Here is a 13,496-nt window from a genome sequence, read left to right as displayed (position 1 = left end):
AGTTGGGAAGTCTGAAGGCCAGGAGGCCCCACTCTGAGTGTGGGCCTGACCTGGACGCACTCAGTGGTGACATCTGCATCAGTGCTTCTCATCCCTGGCCGCCCGGTGAAAGAATGCTAAAGCCTGGGTCCACCCCAGACCCATGAAGTCAAATTTCAGGGAGGGGGCCCATGCATCAACATTTTTGTTTTCTAAAGCACCCCCAGGTAATTCTACCGTGCTGCTGGGGTTGAGAAACCCTGAGGGAGATCAGTACAAATACCTAATGATCAAAGGACAGACGAGGAAAGTGTTTGAAATCGGAACAAAAGAGGATTTGCATTAGACACCAACTAATAAAAGCCATCCAAGGCAGGGAGGCTCCAGCAGCTGTGACTGAGCAGGACTACGGAATTCTTGGAAGGAATCCATCTGTCTGGGAACTGGCATGACGCAGTGCCCTGGGGGCACAGGGCGGAACCCTGTGGCTCCAGGTCCCTCTGGGCCACTGTGCCTGCTTCTGAGCTCCACATCTATCTGCTAGGCCAAGCTGCTGATGCTCTTGTGAGCCTCTTGTGATGCTCTTCCGGTCCAACTAGATTGCTTGCCGTTCCCAGAACTCACCCCACTCTTTCCCGCCTCTAGGTTTTGGTTCCAGGCATTTGTTTCTGTCTGGAATGTCCTTTCCCCATCTGTTGAAGTCATTCCTCTTCAAGGTCCCTACCTTAATGCCAGCTCCACTAGGAAGCCTTGTTACCCCTGTCCCCCCAGTTCTGCTCAAGGTGTGCCCACAGTTGCTTCCCTGGCCAGCTTGTACCTGCAGGGTGAGGACCAATAGACTCCTCTGTGCCTCTTCCTCCCCCACCTGTCATTGGGGATGGGGAGCCCCTTGCATAGAAGTCTTTCTTGAATGCTACAGAATTTGTCCCAGTTCCAGGACAGGGTGGACAGTCACCCAAAGAAATTCTCTCTGCTCATGCGCTTTCCTGAGGCTCTCTGGTCCCTCTGTTCCATTTCCTGAGAGCACAGGGCCTTGTGGTTAGCCAGCAGGGACAGGAAAGCGCCGGGGCCAGGCCTTGACCCAGCACGTGGTGGCTACAGCACCAGGGTAGGTGCCCCTGGAGAGGGGCGGGGTACAAAGAGGGAGACCGGGAATGCAGGCGTCCAGGCCCTGGAAGCTGGTGCGGTCTCTTCCCAGACACACCGAAAGTCTTAAAGGGAGGGGGAAGAGCGCCGCGACCTCGGGCGCCACCGAGGCCAGTGCTGGTGTCTCTCCCGATAGTTGAGTGTGTGGGCGTGTGCGACACGGGGTGGGGGAGCCTCCCGCGGCCCTCACCCCCCCCATACGCCGGCGGGGGCCCCGTGAGGCACAGCAAGACCGCGGAAGGGGGGCGGGTAGGCCCCAGACGCGGCGCGCCGGCTGCCGGCTGCCGGGGGGCGAGGGCTGGTCCCCTCTCTGTCGCCTGCCACCGGCCCCGCGCTTCAGATGACCCCGGCAACTGCCAGCCGGCTCCAGCGCCCCCTCCGCGGCCGCCTTCTTGGGGTTTTCCGGCTCCGCGCGCCCGGGCCTCTCCCCTCCCCCCAACCCCCGCCAGCCCCCCGCCCCGCCGACCGCGCCGCCCCGCCCCCCAGGGCCACGCGGCGGGCTTTCTGATGAGTCAGCGGGAGCCCGGGAGCCTCCGGCCGCCCCGGGCATCTGCTCCGGTGACGCACTGTGACTCACGGGCGCCCAGGCCGCCGCAGCCGCCGAGCGCGCCGCACAGCCCCCTGCCGCGGCCCGGCGGCCCCCGGGCTCTGCCCCGCGCCCTGCGCCTTCCTCCCCCCAGCGCTCCCGCCCCCTCTCCCCTTGGCCCAGCTCCAGGCTGACATCAGACGCTGGCCGCCCGGCCACCCTCTGAGTCAACAGTTTCCGAAGCGGAGCCTGCTGCCAGGGGCGGAGAAAGCGCTGCCTCCGGGGGGAGGCGGAGGGGGGCCGGCCCCGGTCTGGCAGCCGCGGGAGGGCGGAGGTGGGTGGGGACGGGCGCAGCTTTTTACAAGAAGTCACGGGGGGTAGGGGCGAAAGAGGGTGAAAACCACCCTGCGGTCCTGCCGCGGCGGGGAGGAAACCTGCCGCCCCAGAGCCACGTGCTGAAGCCGGCGCTGGGTGGGTGGCTGGCCCCGCCCCGGAGTGGCTTGGGGAAGGGGGGGGCTTGCTGGGAAAGGCTGCAGGCCAACTTCCCGGGGGAGGAAGAGAACCCCGGGGGGACAGCCTCGGCCCCGGGGCACCAGGGAACAAGGGTGTCTGGAGTAGGAGGTCCAGTTCCCTTCGATGGGAGCAGCTCTGGCCTAGCTGGAAGAAATGTACTGGCCTAACCTAACTTCCTCCCCTGACCCTGGTGGGATGGGGTGGAGGCTGGAGACTCCCCCACACTTCACACCCTTCAAAGAGGATGTATGTCCCAGGGTTTCCAGAACCTCAGTAAATAGAGGGTGGGTGGCGGTTTAGTGAAGGGGGTGGTGGTAGGAAGATGGAAGGAAGCTGTATAAAGAGGAAAGAATTTTAAGAACATGTGAAGAACAGCACTGGATTCCTTGCGAAGGTGAGTTTCTTACTGCCTGAGAATTTAGGCCGAAGCCTCCCGAAGACAGAAGATGGGCTAACTTGCAGGCAGTAATGAGACACGTGGTGAAGGAGTCTGGGCTTCTTCCTCGGGTAACAAGGCTGGAGGGGCTCAGGGCGGTATGGTCCTCCACTGAGGCTGTGGAACAATTTGAGATGCTGCATCCTGTGGTTCTAGGATGCTCAAGGAGGGCAAAAGCACCCTTTAAAAAGGAGTCACCTGCAGTGGCCTAAGAGGCACCGGTAAGCTGCTTTAACCCCGATAGGTTTCCCCCGCCCATGGCCGACAGGAAGACAGAGGAGCCAGGAGGACAGAAAGGCAGCGGAGCTCCACAGGCGCTTGGGTTTCTTCCATCCCCACTCCATCCCGCCTCACCCCACCATCCTGGGCCCTGTGTGGTGGTCCTTCCAGGAAGCTGGTGGGCAGCATCAGCAGGAGTTATCCTGGGAGCTAAGGCCAGGTGCCGGAGGGGGGCTGTGGATGCCAGGATGAGCAAGACACAACTGTCCTTGGTGGGCCTCCAGCTGGATTTCATTCTCGGGCTCTTTCCGGGATTTAACTTGCTGTTCTTTCCAAAGCCACAGCTCAACAAGTGATGCCAACCCGGGGGGGGGGGGGGTGTCCATGTCTCATCTTGCAGGCAGAAGTAGCACAACAGCTGGGTGAACAAAACCCGCCCGGATCTGTCCAGAGCTGTTTGTCAGCACAGCCTCGACAAGGACCCTGTGAGCTGCTTCTTGCCCCATATGACCCTTGTTCCAACTCACATAGAGCAGGAGCTCCTGGCCCCCTTCTCCTTGGGCAGCCTTTTCCCCAGTGTGCGGGTGGGCGGCTCATTTCTGCCAATCCAGTCCAACTCAAAATAGCACTGAACCAGACTTCTGGGAAAGCTCTGTGCTACAGGCCTCTGTAGAAAAGAGTTAAAAATGACAGCTCTGGGGAAATCAAGGGGTGTAATTTGCTGAGATGGGTCAAGATGCAGAGGCCTGTGACATCAGAGGGCAGAAATAGTGGCCAGGGATTGGTATGGAAAGTGTTAGTGGTGGAAGGTCCTGGGCCCTGTGTGGTTGCCCTTTGGGGAAGCTGGTGGGCTGGACCAGTGGAGATTATCGTGGGAGCTAAGGCCAGGTGCAGGAGGGGGGCGGTGACCGGATATTTAAGCCACAAACGCTGCCACACCCAACTTCCACATTTTTTTTTTCCAGGCTGAGAGCTCCCTTGGTAGGGGTTACCTCCTCCAGCATTTCACATTCTGATTTCTCATGGTTCTGCTTTGGACCCAGTTCAGTTGCCATCTTCTCTGGGAAGCTCCTTTCTCCTGCCCCACGTTCTGAGTGCCCCTGGCTCATGCATCCAGGTAACTCTTACTTTGCTTTGTTTGGCCTCAGAGGTTTTGCTGAACTCAACTTCCCCCGCCACCCAGACAGAGGCCCACTGGGAGGCCCAGAGTTTCATCTTTGCTGCTGCCCCTTGATGGAACTCCTGAGGAAATGAATTAGCTGTGAACTTTGCCCTCCTCTGCCCAATGCTTGGCCTCATAGGCTTCCTTTGTGTCTGACTGGGCTTCCTTCTTGCTGTGTCTGCTTCCATGAGAGCCTCATCTCGGGTTTTGACCCAGCCAGCTCTTTGCTTGATGGTTTAGCCCAGCCTCTGGGCCCCTGGTTCATCATCGTCATTGATTCCAGCGGCCATTCAGCAGAAGTCTTTGCTCCTTCTCTTAGCAATTGGAACGAAGGCAGAGGGTCAATGGAATTTAAGTGCAACTCACTAAAGCTAGCCCATTGTGTGTACATCCATACTCAAGAATACAGATGGACTTCATTAAAGCTAACATGTCATGTTACATTCATACAAAATACATTCATAATACATACAAAATACATTCATGTTACATTCATACAAAAAATATTAGGGGCTGTTTCCCCCTTCGCTCTTTTTTTTTTTTCCCTTGAGGGGCTAAGTCTCTTCACAAAACTTTTTCAAAGACCATTAAATGTAAGCTTCCTCATATGCCTTAGAGGGCTTACTTTTTTTTTTTTTTTCAACTTTTGGGGAAAAAATACATTGAAAGTGAGGTATAAAATCAAGAGATGAATTAGCAGAGATTAGACTATTTTCAGGGGTCATGTAACAAAATTCTATATTACTGCAGATACCAGAAAATTTGGCATGAAACTGAGCTAAATTAGGAATATCTGCCTCCAAAAGTTTGGCATAACTCCTCAAAACATCTGGCATCCCCCGGTAGCATTTATCACTCCACTGAGAATTGAACCTCCTCTAAGTCATTCTTGGCCACATTATAGAGCAGAGGACAGTCCAGGACACTGTTAGAAAATCTTGGCCTCTACCTCTGGCTCTGCCATGGCTGAGCTCTGCTACCTTGGGCCACCTGCTGATCTGCCTGAGCCTTGGTTTTACTTACCTGTAAAATAGAGATCATTCCATCCACATCTTAGGGCCCCTGTGAGGACCCGAAGAAGTAAGAGACACTCAGTAAAGCCTTCTCAAGAAAGAGTAGCTTCAAGTGTTTCAGACTTTCTAACTGTAGAGGTAAACACTTCCTGATATAATTTTCTTCCTATGTATAATTTTCTCCATTTGGGATTCTTTAGGTCCAGGTTCTATCCAGGGTCAAGCAGGTCAGCTTGAGAGAAAAATGAGCTCTTTTTCAGAACCCACTGGAGAAAAGACCAACATTTCTAGGAGAAGTAAAGAATGTAATAGCAGTACAATCTACCAACCAATCATGGGTTAAGGGTCTGAGAGAAACCTGATTATGAACCAGTCTGAGGCCTATCAGTGACAAAAATGACCTTTGCCCAGACACTAGGCATGTCTGAGCCACTGAACAAGGTTTTAATCCAGGAGGTGTTGAAAGAGCCTAATAAATACTTATTCCATTGAGTAAAATCCAAGAGTTTGAAGAAAAATGTGAAGTTTGTTTTCTGTGCCCCTCTACCATGTGAGATGTGACTGAGGGAAATTGGTAAACCAGACCCTCTAATAGATGCTCTGATGTATGATGGGCCCCAGAGTCCCATGCTGGGCCCTAGACTATTGTTCCGGTGCACAGAAGCAGGAAATGCTCCCAGGAAGGACAGATTAACTGGCTGCACTGGACACCCTTCAGAAAGGGAGCAAGAACTGTCCTTTGCACCTCGGCCATTTCTGCCCCAGCTGACACCAATCCAGGGAATATATATATATATATTCATTTCCTAGGAATGCATAACCAAGCACCACAGAAATTTATTTGCTTAAAGTTCTGGAGGCTAGAGATCCGAAATCAAGGTGTCAGCAGGGTCATACTCTCTCTGAGACTCTGGGTAGAAGCCTTCCTTGTCGCTTCCTAGCTTCAGGTGGCATTCCTTGGCATGCAGCTGCGTCATTCCAATCTCTGCCTCTGTGAGCACATGATGTTCTCCCTGTGTGTCTATGTCTTCACATGGCATTGTCCTCTTAATAAGGACATCCATCATATTGGACAAAGGCCCACCCTAACTACCTCCTAACTTGATTACACCTGCAAAGACTGTTTCCAAATAAGGTCACAGGTACGGTGGATTAGGACTCCACAGTATCTTTTTAGGGAAAATAATTCAACCCATAGCATAAGGTAAGAATGATATCTTTGCTGTCAGGCTGCCGCACAGGCCGAGGGGATGGTCAACCCCGGGGGCATTCTTCTCTACGCCTGCGAGGGGGCAAATTGGAACAGCAAGTTGGCAGTCTCTTTATCAGAAGACTTAAAAACATTCATAGCCTTTAATCCAGTGATCCACTTCTAGGAATCCAGCTATTGAAGTCAGCGAAAATGTTGATAAAACTTTATGCGTAGAGATATCCAACTCAATATTGTTTCTAATACTTAATTATCAGGAACAACTTCAACACCTAACACTTAGGGATGGTTATTAAGATAAGTCACATCCACATGAGGGGGATGTTATATAGCCTTAGAAATGATATATTCAGAAAAGAAATAGTAATATGGGGGAAGTGAAGTAACGTGATATATTCAGTATGTTGTCAGCTTTATAAAAATTATACAGAGAAGAAAAACACAACATAATGTTAATAGTCCCACCCCTTACGGAGGGATTATGAGTGACTGTTATTGTTTTATTATGGCATTATATATGTTCTCTGCAATAGCTTTTTTTATTTATTTGAGATTTTATTTATTTATTTAAGAGAGAAAGAGAGAGAATGAGCCCAAGCAGGAGGGAGACGGAGAAGCAGGCTTCCCGCCAAGCAGGGAGCCCAACGTGGGGCTCAATCCCAGGACCCTGAGATTATGACCTGAGCTGAATGGAGATGCTTAACCGACTGAGCCATCCAGGTGCCCCTCTGCAATAGCTTTATAACCAAAGAGAAAAAAAATTATGTTATTTAAAAAATAGATATATAAATAGTTTCCTGGAATATACATTCCAGGAAAGTTCTGGCTGGGAGAAGAGCAGCAGCTGCTGGGTGTCCAGCTGATTTCTACGCTTATAAGCCACAGCCATAACCGCTCTGGAATTCTTCAACATGTAGTTGGGTGGCTACTTGCATCAGAATTACCCATGATGCTTATTTGAAAATGCAGAATTCTAGGCGTGGCTGGGTGGCTCAGTCATTAAGCGTCTGCCTTAGGCTCAGGTCACAATCCCAGGGTCCTGGGATCAAGCCCCGCATTGGGCTCCCTGCTCAGTGGGGAGCCTGTTTCTCCCTCTCCCACTCCCCCTGCTTGTGTTCCTGCTCTCGCCATCTCGCTGTCAAATAAATAAATAAGTAAATCTTAAAAAAAATAAATGCACAATTCTAGGCCCCACCCAGACCTACTAAATCAGGATGTCTGGGCGCAGGGCCCAGGAATTGGCATTCTCACAGGCTCTGCACATTTGAGCTGAATTCCGCGCCCCCCCCCCCGCCCGCCTTAGAGGCCATGGACAACCCGCTCATCAGTAATCCAATGTGGTTTGTCACACCAGTCAGTTACGCCCTCTCAGCCTACTGCGCTTTGAAGAATCAAGGCGAATGAACAGAGGAGTTGTTTGTTTGTTTGTTTGTTTGTTTGTTTATTTATAGAGTCCACTCTTGGTTGTCCCGAAGACGGGAAGCTGTAAAACACAATATTCAAAAGAATAGAAAAATTCACATTATTTGTATTTTATTTTGGAATCCAGTAGCAGCAGATTGTGTTTCTTAAATTATGCTAGGCTAATAATTAAAATGAATTAACATTCCCAGACTGTGCCCTAATTTGGAATTAGGAAGGGTGTAGCTTAAGGAGGACAGCAACCCACAATGAAAGGTTTGCCCCATTAAAAAGCGGTTAATCTGTGTGCAGTTAGTTGAGAATCATAATTACAGACCTGATTGCTTTTAACTCACAACCTTGAGGCTTTCTTTATTGCTGGTTTGCTGGAGCGGTATTGGAGGACGGTAGAAAGTTCTCCACTTTAAGGTGTGTCTTTGCTTGGGGCAGGGGTTGGCCAAGAGGGCCCTTCAGCCCTGCGGTGCTGTAACTTGTCAAGACCAGGGGAGTCGTAGCATGCTCGGCGAGGGCCCCACCACTGTGCCACTAGCCTTCTCATCAGGTGAAATTCAACACCTCAAAGAGGCAATAATTCAGGGTATTAGTCCACACTTGTTGCTTCCAGAGTTGGTCATCGCCTCTTAAGAGAAAAGATGAGCCATCTCAGCAATGAACTATCTGCCTACAGCTGGGAGCCATCGGAAAAAAAAAAACCAAGAACAGCAACTCTGAGAAACTCTACATCAAACCTCCTGGAAGGGTTCCTGTTCCCTTTCTGCGCCTTCACTCAGATGGCTTCAGGATGCCCTCCTCACGCTGCCCTCCACTCAGCGCCCCTGTTGGTGGGGTTGGGGGGGGCAAAAGGAGCTAGACTGCGGAGGGGCCGAGCGCCGGGCCCCGAAATAACACCTTCCATCTGCACTTGGTCACGATCACCGGCACCCAGGATCTCCCGGCAGCGGAGCATGGCACCTGGCTGGGTAGGGCTGTCCCTGGAAGGGTCAGCAGGCGGGACCCGGGCTCCAAGGGGTGCAGAGCCGGAGGGCAGGCCTGCTCCTTCTCCCTGTGCGCCCCGCTTTCCTGCAGCACGTGGAAGAGGCAGAGGCAGGCGGCCGAAAGGGTTAGGACCCATCAAGGAGAAAAAAAAATGTAAAAGGAAGCCCTGTATCTTTCACACAACATGTAATTAACTCCCTGCAGAAGATGCCATGGATTCATAATGGGAGCCGACAGCGGGGGAGGAAGGCTCTGACAAGCCTGAGATTTCTTGTGGGTTTTTTTTAATTTAATTTTTTAAAGGAACATGAACAGTTGCCCTTGTAATCGTGGACCCGCAGTGATGGTGTCTCCCCAGCAGCAAACCAGATGATGCCGTATCTCATTCCTATCCAGGCAGGATGAACAGGCTTTCTCCTCCACCCCAGCGGCTGGCTGTTTCTTGTCCCTGGCTCCCCAGGGTGGGCCTGTCAGCAGCCCCTGTCTGTCAGCCTGCCCCAGCATGAGGGCAGCAGTCCTTGGAGTCACCCTGGCCTCTAGCCAGGGGCTCCCAGGGTCGCGCTTCTGGCAAAGCCCAGGCCTCCTCCCGAGTGTTCTGCCCTCAGTAAGGTGGTGGCTGCACTCTGGGAGGAAGGGAGGCCCAGCTGGAGAGGAAAGGTGGGGAGCTCCGGGGTGGGGCCGGGTGGCTGCAGGTGGGCAGGGCCTGGAAGTTGGCCAGAACAAACCGGGGCCAATCCTCTCCCAGGCACAAAGGGCTCTCTGGGAGGGACACGCCCAGCCCCTATGCAGTCGGGGAGGCTCACGTTTCTTACCACAGGGAGGCCCATTCCCAGACAGGCCTGGGTGTGGCCTGTAGGCTGAACCCTGCCGGGCCCTGTGGACTTCTGGTGACCCATCTGGGTGACTTTAGTCCTCATTATGATCTGGTCTGCAAATGAAGATGGAGAGAGGCCTGAGCAGGCCCCTTAACGTCACAGAACACGGGGCAGTCGCCTCTTCTCCCTCTGGGAAAGGGCCTTCCTAGGTCGGCCTCCCCGCACCCCACCACTTTTTCTCATACAGACACACTCCTGTGCACTCATACACTCATGCACTAGAGAGGTCTCCAGTCAGACTTAGACTTGTCAGCTATGCTGTGCAGATCTTTGCCCCCATCCCCAAGCTATTGTCACAGAGGAATTAGCCTAGGTCCAAAGAAATCAGAAGAAATCAGGCTAGGAAATGTGCGACAAGAACCACTGTACTGGCCGCAGGCATAATTATCATTTTTCTTCAGAACTCAGAGTCTCTCCCCGCCACTAAGTACCTTCTCATTATGACCCTGCTATGCATGAAAAAAAGAAAAGAAGGAGGGATGGGAGGGAGGGAGGAAGGAAGGAAGGGAGGGAAGGAGGAAGGAAGGAAACTTTGGGGTAAGCAAAATAGCTTGGAAGACATATTGAAAGGGTCCGTGCCGATGTATGTTTTAGCTGAGCTTGAGGTTTACCTTGGTGGCTGCACCATGCCATGGAAAGGCATGGGTCAGGAAGCCACTTACAGCCTCCATGGGCCTTGTGGGTTTTAAAACTGAAAGTGTTCAAGTAGGATTTCTAAGGTCTCTTCAGTAAAGCCCCAAGGCCATGCGACCACCCACCGGACCCTCCTGCCCACACGGCCTGAGACCCCGTTGTATCAGGGGGCTCTGCAGACATCTGGCAGGCGTGTTCCCTCCCCAACCACAGCTGAGCTGGATGGTAATGGATAAGAGCGCCATCTATGACTGGAGGACCTTTCTCTGTCCTGTATGCCCTGTGCTGTCAACTGTGAAGAAGACATTTATTGAACATAGATTTCTTTGGTACCATCTATGTGCTGGTAAATAAAACAGATGAAATTGACTGTTCCCAGGAGTTTCCACTTGACAACAGAAGCATTGGAACTTCCCCTCTGTGTTCATTTTCTAGGGCTGCTGTACCACAAACTGGGGGGCTTAAACAACAGAAGTGTATTTTCCCACAGTTCTGGAAGCTAGAAATCTGAGATCAAGGTCTCGGCAGGGTGGTTCCTCCTGGAGGTTCACTGGCTGTCTTTGGCCTTCCTTGGCTTACAGATGCAGCACTCCACCTTCACCAGGCATTCTCCCTGTGTGCATGTTTCTGGGTCCAAATTCCCCCCTTTTCATAAGGACATCAGTCATATTGGATTAGAGCACACCCTAATGATCTGATTAACTTGATTATCTCTGAAAAGATTCCGTCTCCAAAAAAGGTCACATTCTGAGGTACTGAGGGTTAGGATTCTAACATACCTTTGGGGGGGGGTGGCCATAATTCAGTTTATAACACCCTCTGTGGAAAAGCATAGGAAAGCATGGAGGAGAGTCATCTGCCCTTGAGGTGCCTGAAGTCTCCCGCTTCCTCAAGGTCTCATGTGAAGACATCTGATTGGTGGAGCCTGTCTCCACTGCAAGGGAGGCTGGGAGATCAAGTTTCTGCCTTCTACCTGGGGGAGGCATGGCCCTCTACTGTGGGATTTTCCCCAAACACAGGTAGAGCATTCAAAGGATTCATACAAAGGTGGCCACAAAGCACAACAGAAATCTACCACGAAGGTGCTCTCAGGTTTTCTCCAAGGGGACACAGAACCGAGAATGAAGACCGCAGCTTTCCTTTCGTATGCCTTCCCTTCAGTGCCTAGCGTTGTGTGCGCACCACTCACCCTGTTGATGACTGTGGAGGACACCTGGCAAATCTCGATAATGGCCAGTAATATTTAGTAAACATTCACTACGTGCCAGGCATTTTTCTAAGCTCTTTATATGCATTGCTTCATTTAATCCTTATGACAGCTTTATGAGATAGGGATCATGATTAGCCCCTTTTTGCAGATGAGGAAACTGAGGCACAGAGAGGTTAAGTGATCTAACCCAGAAGGTGGGAAAGCTGGGATTTGAACCCAGCAATTTCAGCCTGAGACCGGGAGCTTAACCGCAGTGCTTCCTAACAGGGGGCAGGAGATGAGAGGTAGGAGAAATGCCTCCCCAGCCAGCACTCCGGGAAGGCAGGTGTGTGCCATGAACTTGACAGAACTACCCCTGAGTGGCATGTATATTGTCTCTCACACGCTCTGAGTCAGGGTGGGTGTGATGTTGGTGTGAGGCACACTGACAAAGTCCTCGGGAATCCTGGGAGGGAGGCATGGGAAGAGGCGGGAGCGGGGAGGAGGAGGGAACGTGTGCAGCTGGAGGCCTGCGGGTTCAACCCGGGAGGCTCTGCCTGGTGCGGCTGAGGAAGGCCTGCGTCACAGGCCTGGCTTCTGAGCTTCTGCACTCAGCGGGGCTGGGCAGCTGGAAGCTGGGTTCCTCTGCCAGCATAGGGAGGGACCAAGCTGGTCCCCTGCCAGGGTGCTGCCCAGAGAGGGCCAGCATATTTCCAAGAATTCTTCCCCAGTGACCTAGAGCTGGACCTCGGAGGGGCCCAGTGGCTGCCAGGTCAGGCCCTCCAAGCTGAGGTGCGTTGGAACACCTCACGTGTGGCAAATGTGGCTCAGGTAGCTGCCACGTGCCCAGAGGCTGAGACCAGGGAGCTCTGTGCCTGTCCTGGAGGAGCCCTTGCCACTCCTTACTGCTGTGATCGCAGACACTGGAACATTGCTATTTCGATGACCTTTTTGCAGAAGGAGGCAAAAATAGAAGGGATACATTCTTATATCCCCAAGCATGCCCAACGGGAGACTCCCCTGTGGCCCTGGCCAATCGGATTGGGCCTTGGATCTCACATACTCCAAGCCCGGAGCACAGTTTCAAGAACGTGCATGTACCAGGAGTGTTTGCCATTCACCAGTGAGCACCCCTTCGAGAAAGCTGGGACCCACCTGGGAGCTTCCCTTTCCAGAGGGAAACAGGGTACACGGTGGCTGGGCTTTTCTTAAAAAGAACTGAAGAGGGGCACCTGGTTGGCACAATGGGTTAACATCCGACTTTTGGTCTCAGCTCAGGTCGCGGTCTCAGGGTTGTGAGATTGAGCCCCGCCTTGGGCTCTGCGCTCAGTGTGGAGTCTGCTTGGGTTTCTCTCTCTCTCTCTCCCTCTGCCCACATCCCCCCCCACCCTTACTCTCCCTCTCTCAAATAAATAAATAAATCTTAAAAAAAAACAGAAGAAAGGTAAAAGAATATTTTCCTTTAAAAGCACTGATATTAAGGTAAGAACAATATGGTTTCTTATACACTAGTAGGGCATTTCCAAAACACATATGGGTAACAAAAATAAGAAAAGCAAGGGAAAAGAAATTATCCACTGGAGGTTTTTATTACAATAAATGACTACAAAATATGTAGTTAATAAAAAGTTCAGTTTAAGAAATGTTTGCAAACATCAGTAGAGTTCCAGAGTTTTAAAACCAGATTAATATTTGTAATAACATGAAAAACACTCATGCCTTGCATGTACCCTACTGTCCAGTTGTCTCCCCACAGATAAGATGCAGAGAAGAAGGACATTCTTAGAATTTAAAGAATGAGGTGGGGCCAGGGTTACAAGATAAAATAGAAGATGGCCTATTAAACTGGAAAGCCAGATAAAACAACAAGTATTTTGTTAGGAGAAGTATGTTCCAAATATCACATGGCACATATCTATACTACAATAATTATTCGTTGTTTCTCTGAAATTCAAATTTAACTATTCACTGTGTATTTTTATTTGCTCCATCTGGCAACCTCGGGTAGGGCCTCATAGGGGAAGTGAGAAGGGGGAGTCGTGGAAGAGAGGCTGGTAGGACTCTGCCAGATCACGGGGACTCCAGAGCAGCCAGGCCTCTAGCTCCAGGGCGGCCACGGAGGGGCCCTGGGAAAAAGCTCTGGGCCTCTTCTCGGAGCTCTGCGTCCCTGGAGGGAAGAGGCAGGGCCCAACAGCTGC

General features: G+C 51.8%; 1 long non-coding RNA gene across 2 annotated transcripts; it reads left to right on the top strand.

Annotated features, from left to right (window-relative positions):
- The first annotated feature begins 1,999 nt into the window (after positions 1–1,999).
- Positions 2,000–10,582, top strand: LOC113915226. 2 transcript variants are annotated; one of them, XR_003517608.2, is made up of 3 exons: positions 2,000–2,558; positions 3,785–3,936; positions 8,294–10,582. It is a non-coding gene; the product is annotated as an uncharacterized LOC113915226 (long non-coding RNA). The 2 variants fall into 2 exon arrangements; XR_003517607.2 differs by lacking the exon at positions 8,294–10,582 and adding an exon at positions 3,220–3,304 and having other exon boundaries at positions 3,785–6,836.
- The last annotated feature ends 2,914 nt before the right edge of the window (positions 10,583–13,496 follow it).

Source organism: Zalophus californianus, chromosome 4 (assembly GCF_009762305.2).
Source record: "Zalophus californianus isolate mZalCal1 chromosome 4, mZalCal1.pri.v2, whole genome shotgun sequence".
NCBI classification, from domain to species: domain Eukaryota; kingdom Metazoa; phylum Chordata; class Mammalia; order Carnivora; family Otariidae; genus Zalophus; species Zalophus californianus.
This window is presented reverse-complemented; position numbering and strand designations above follow the sequence as displayed.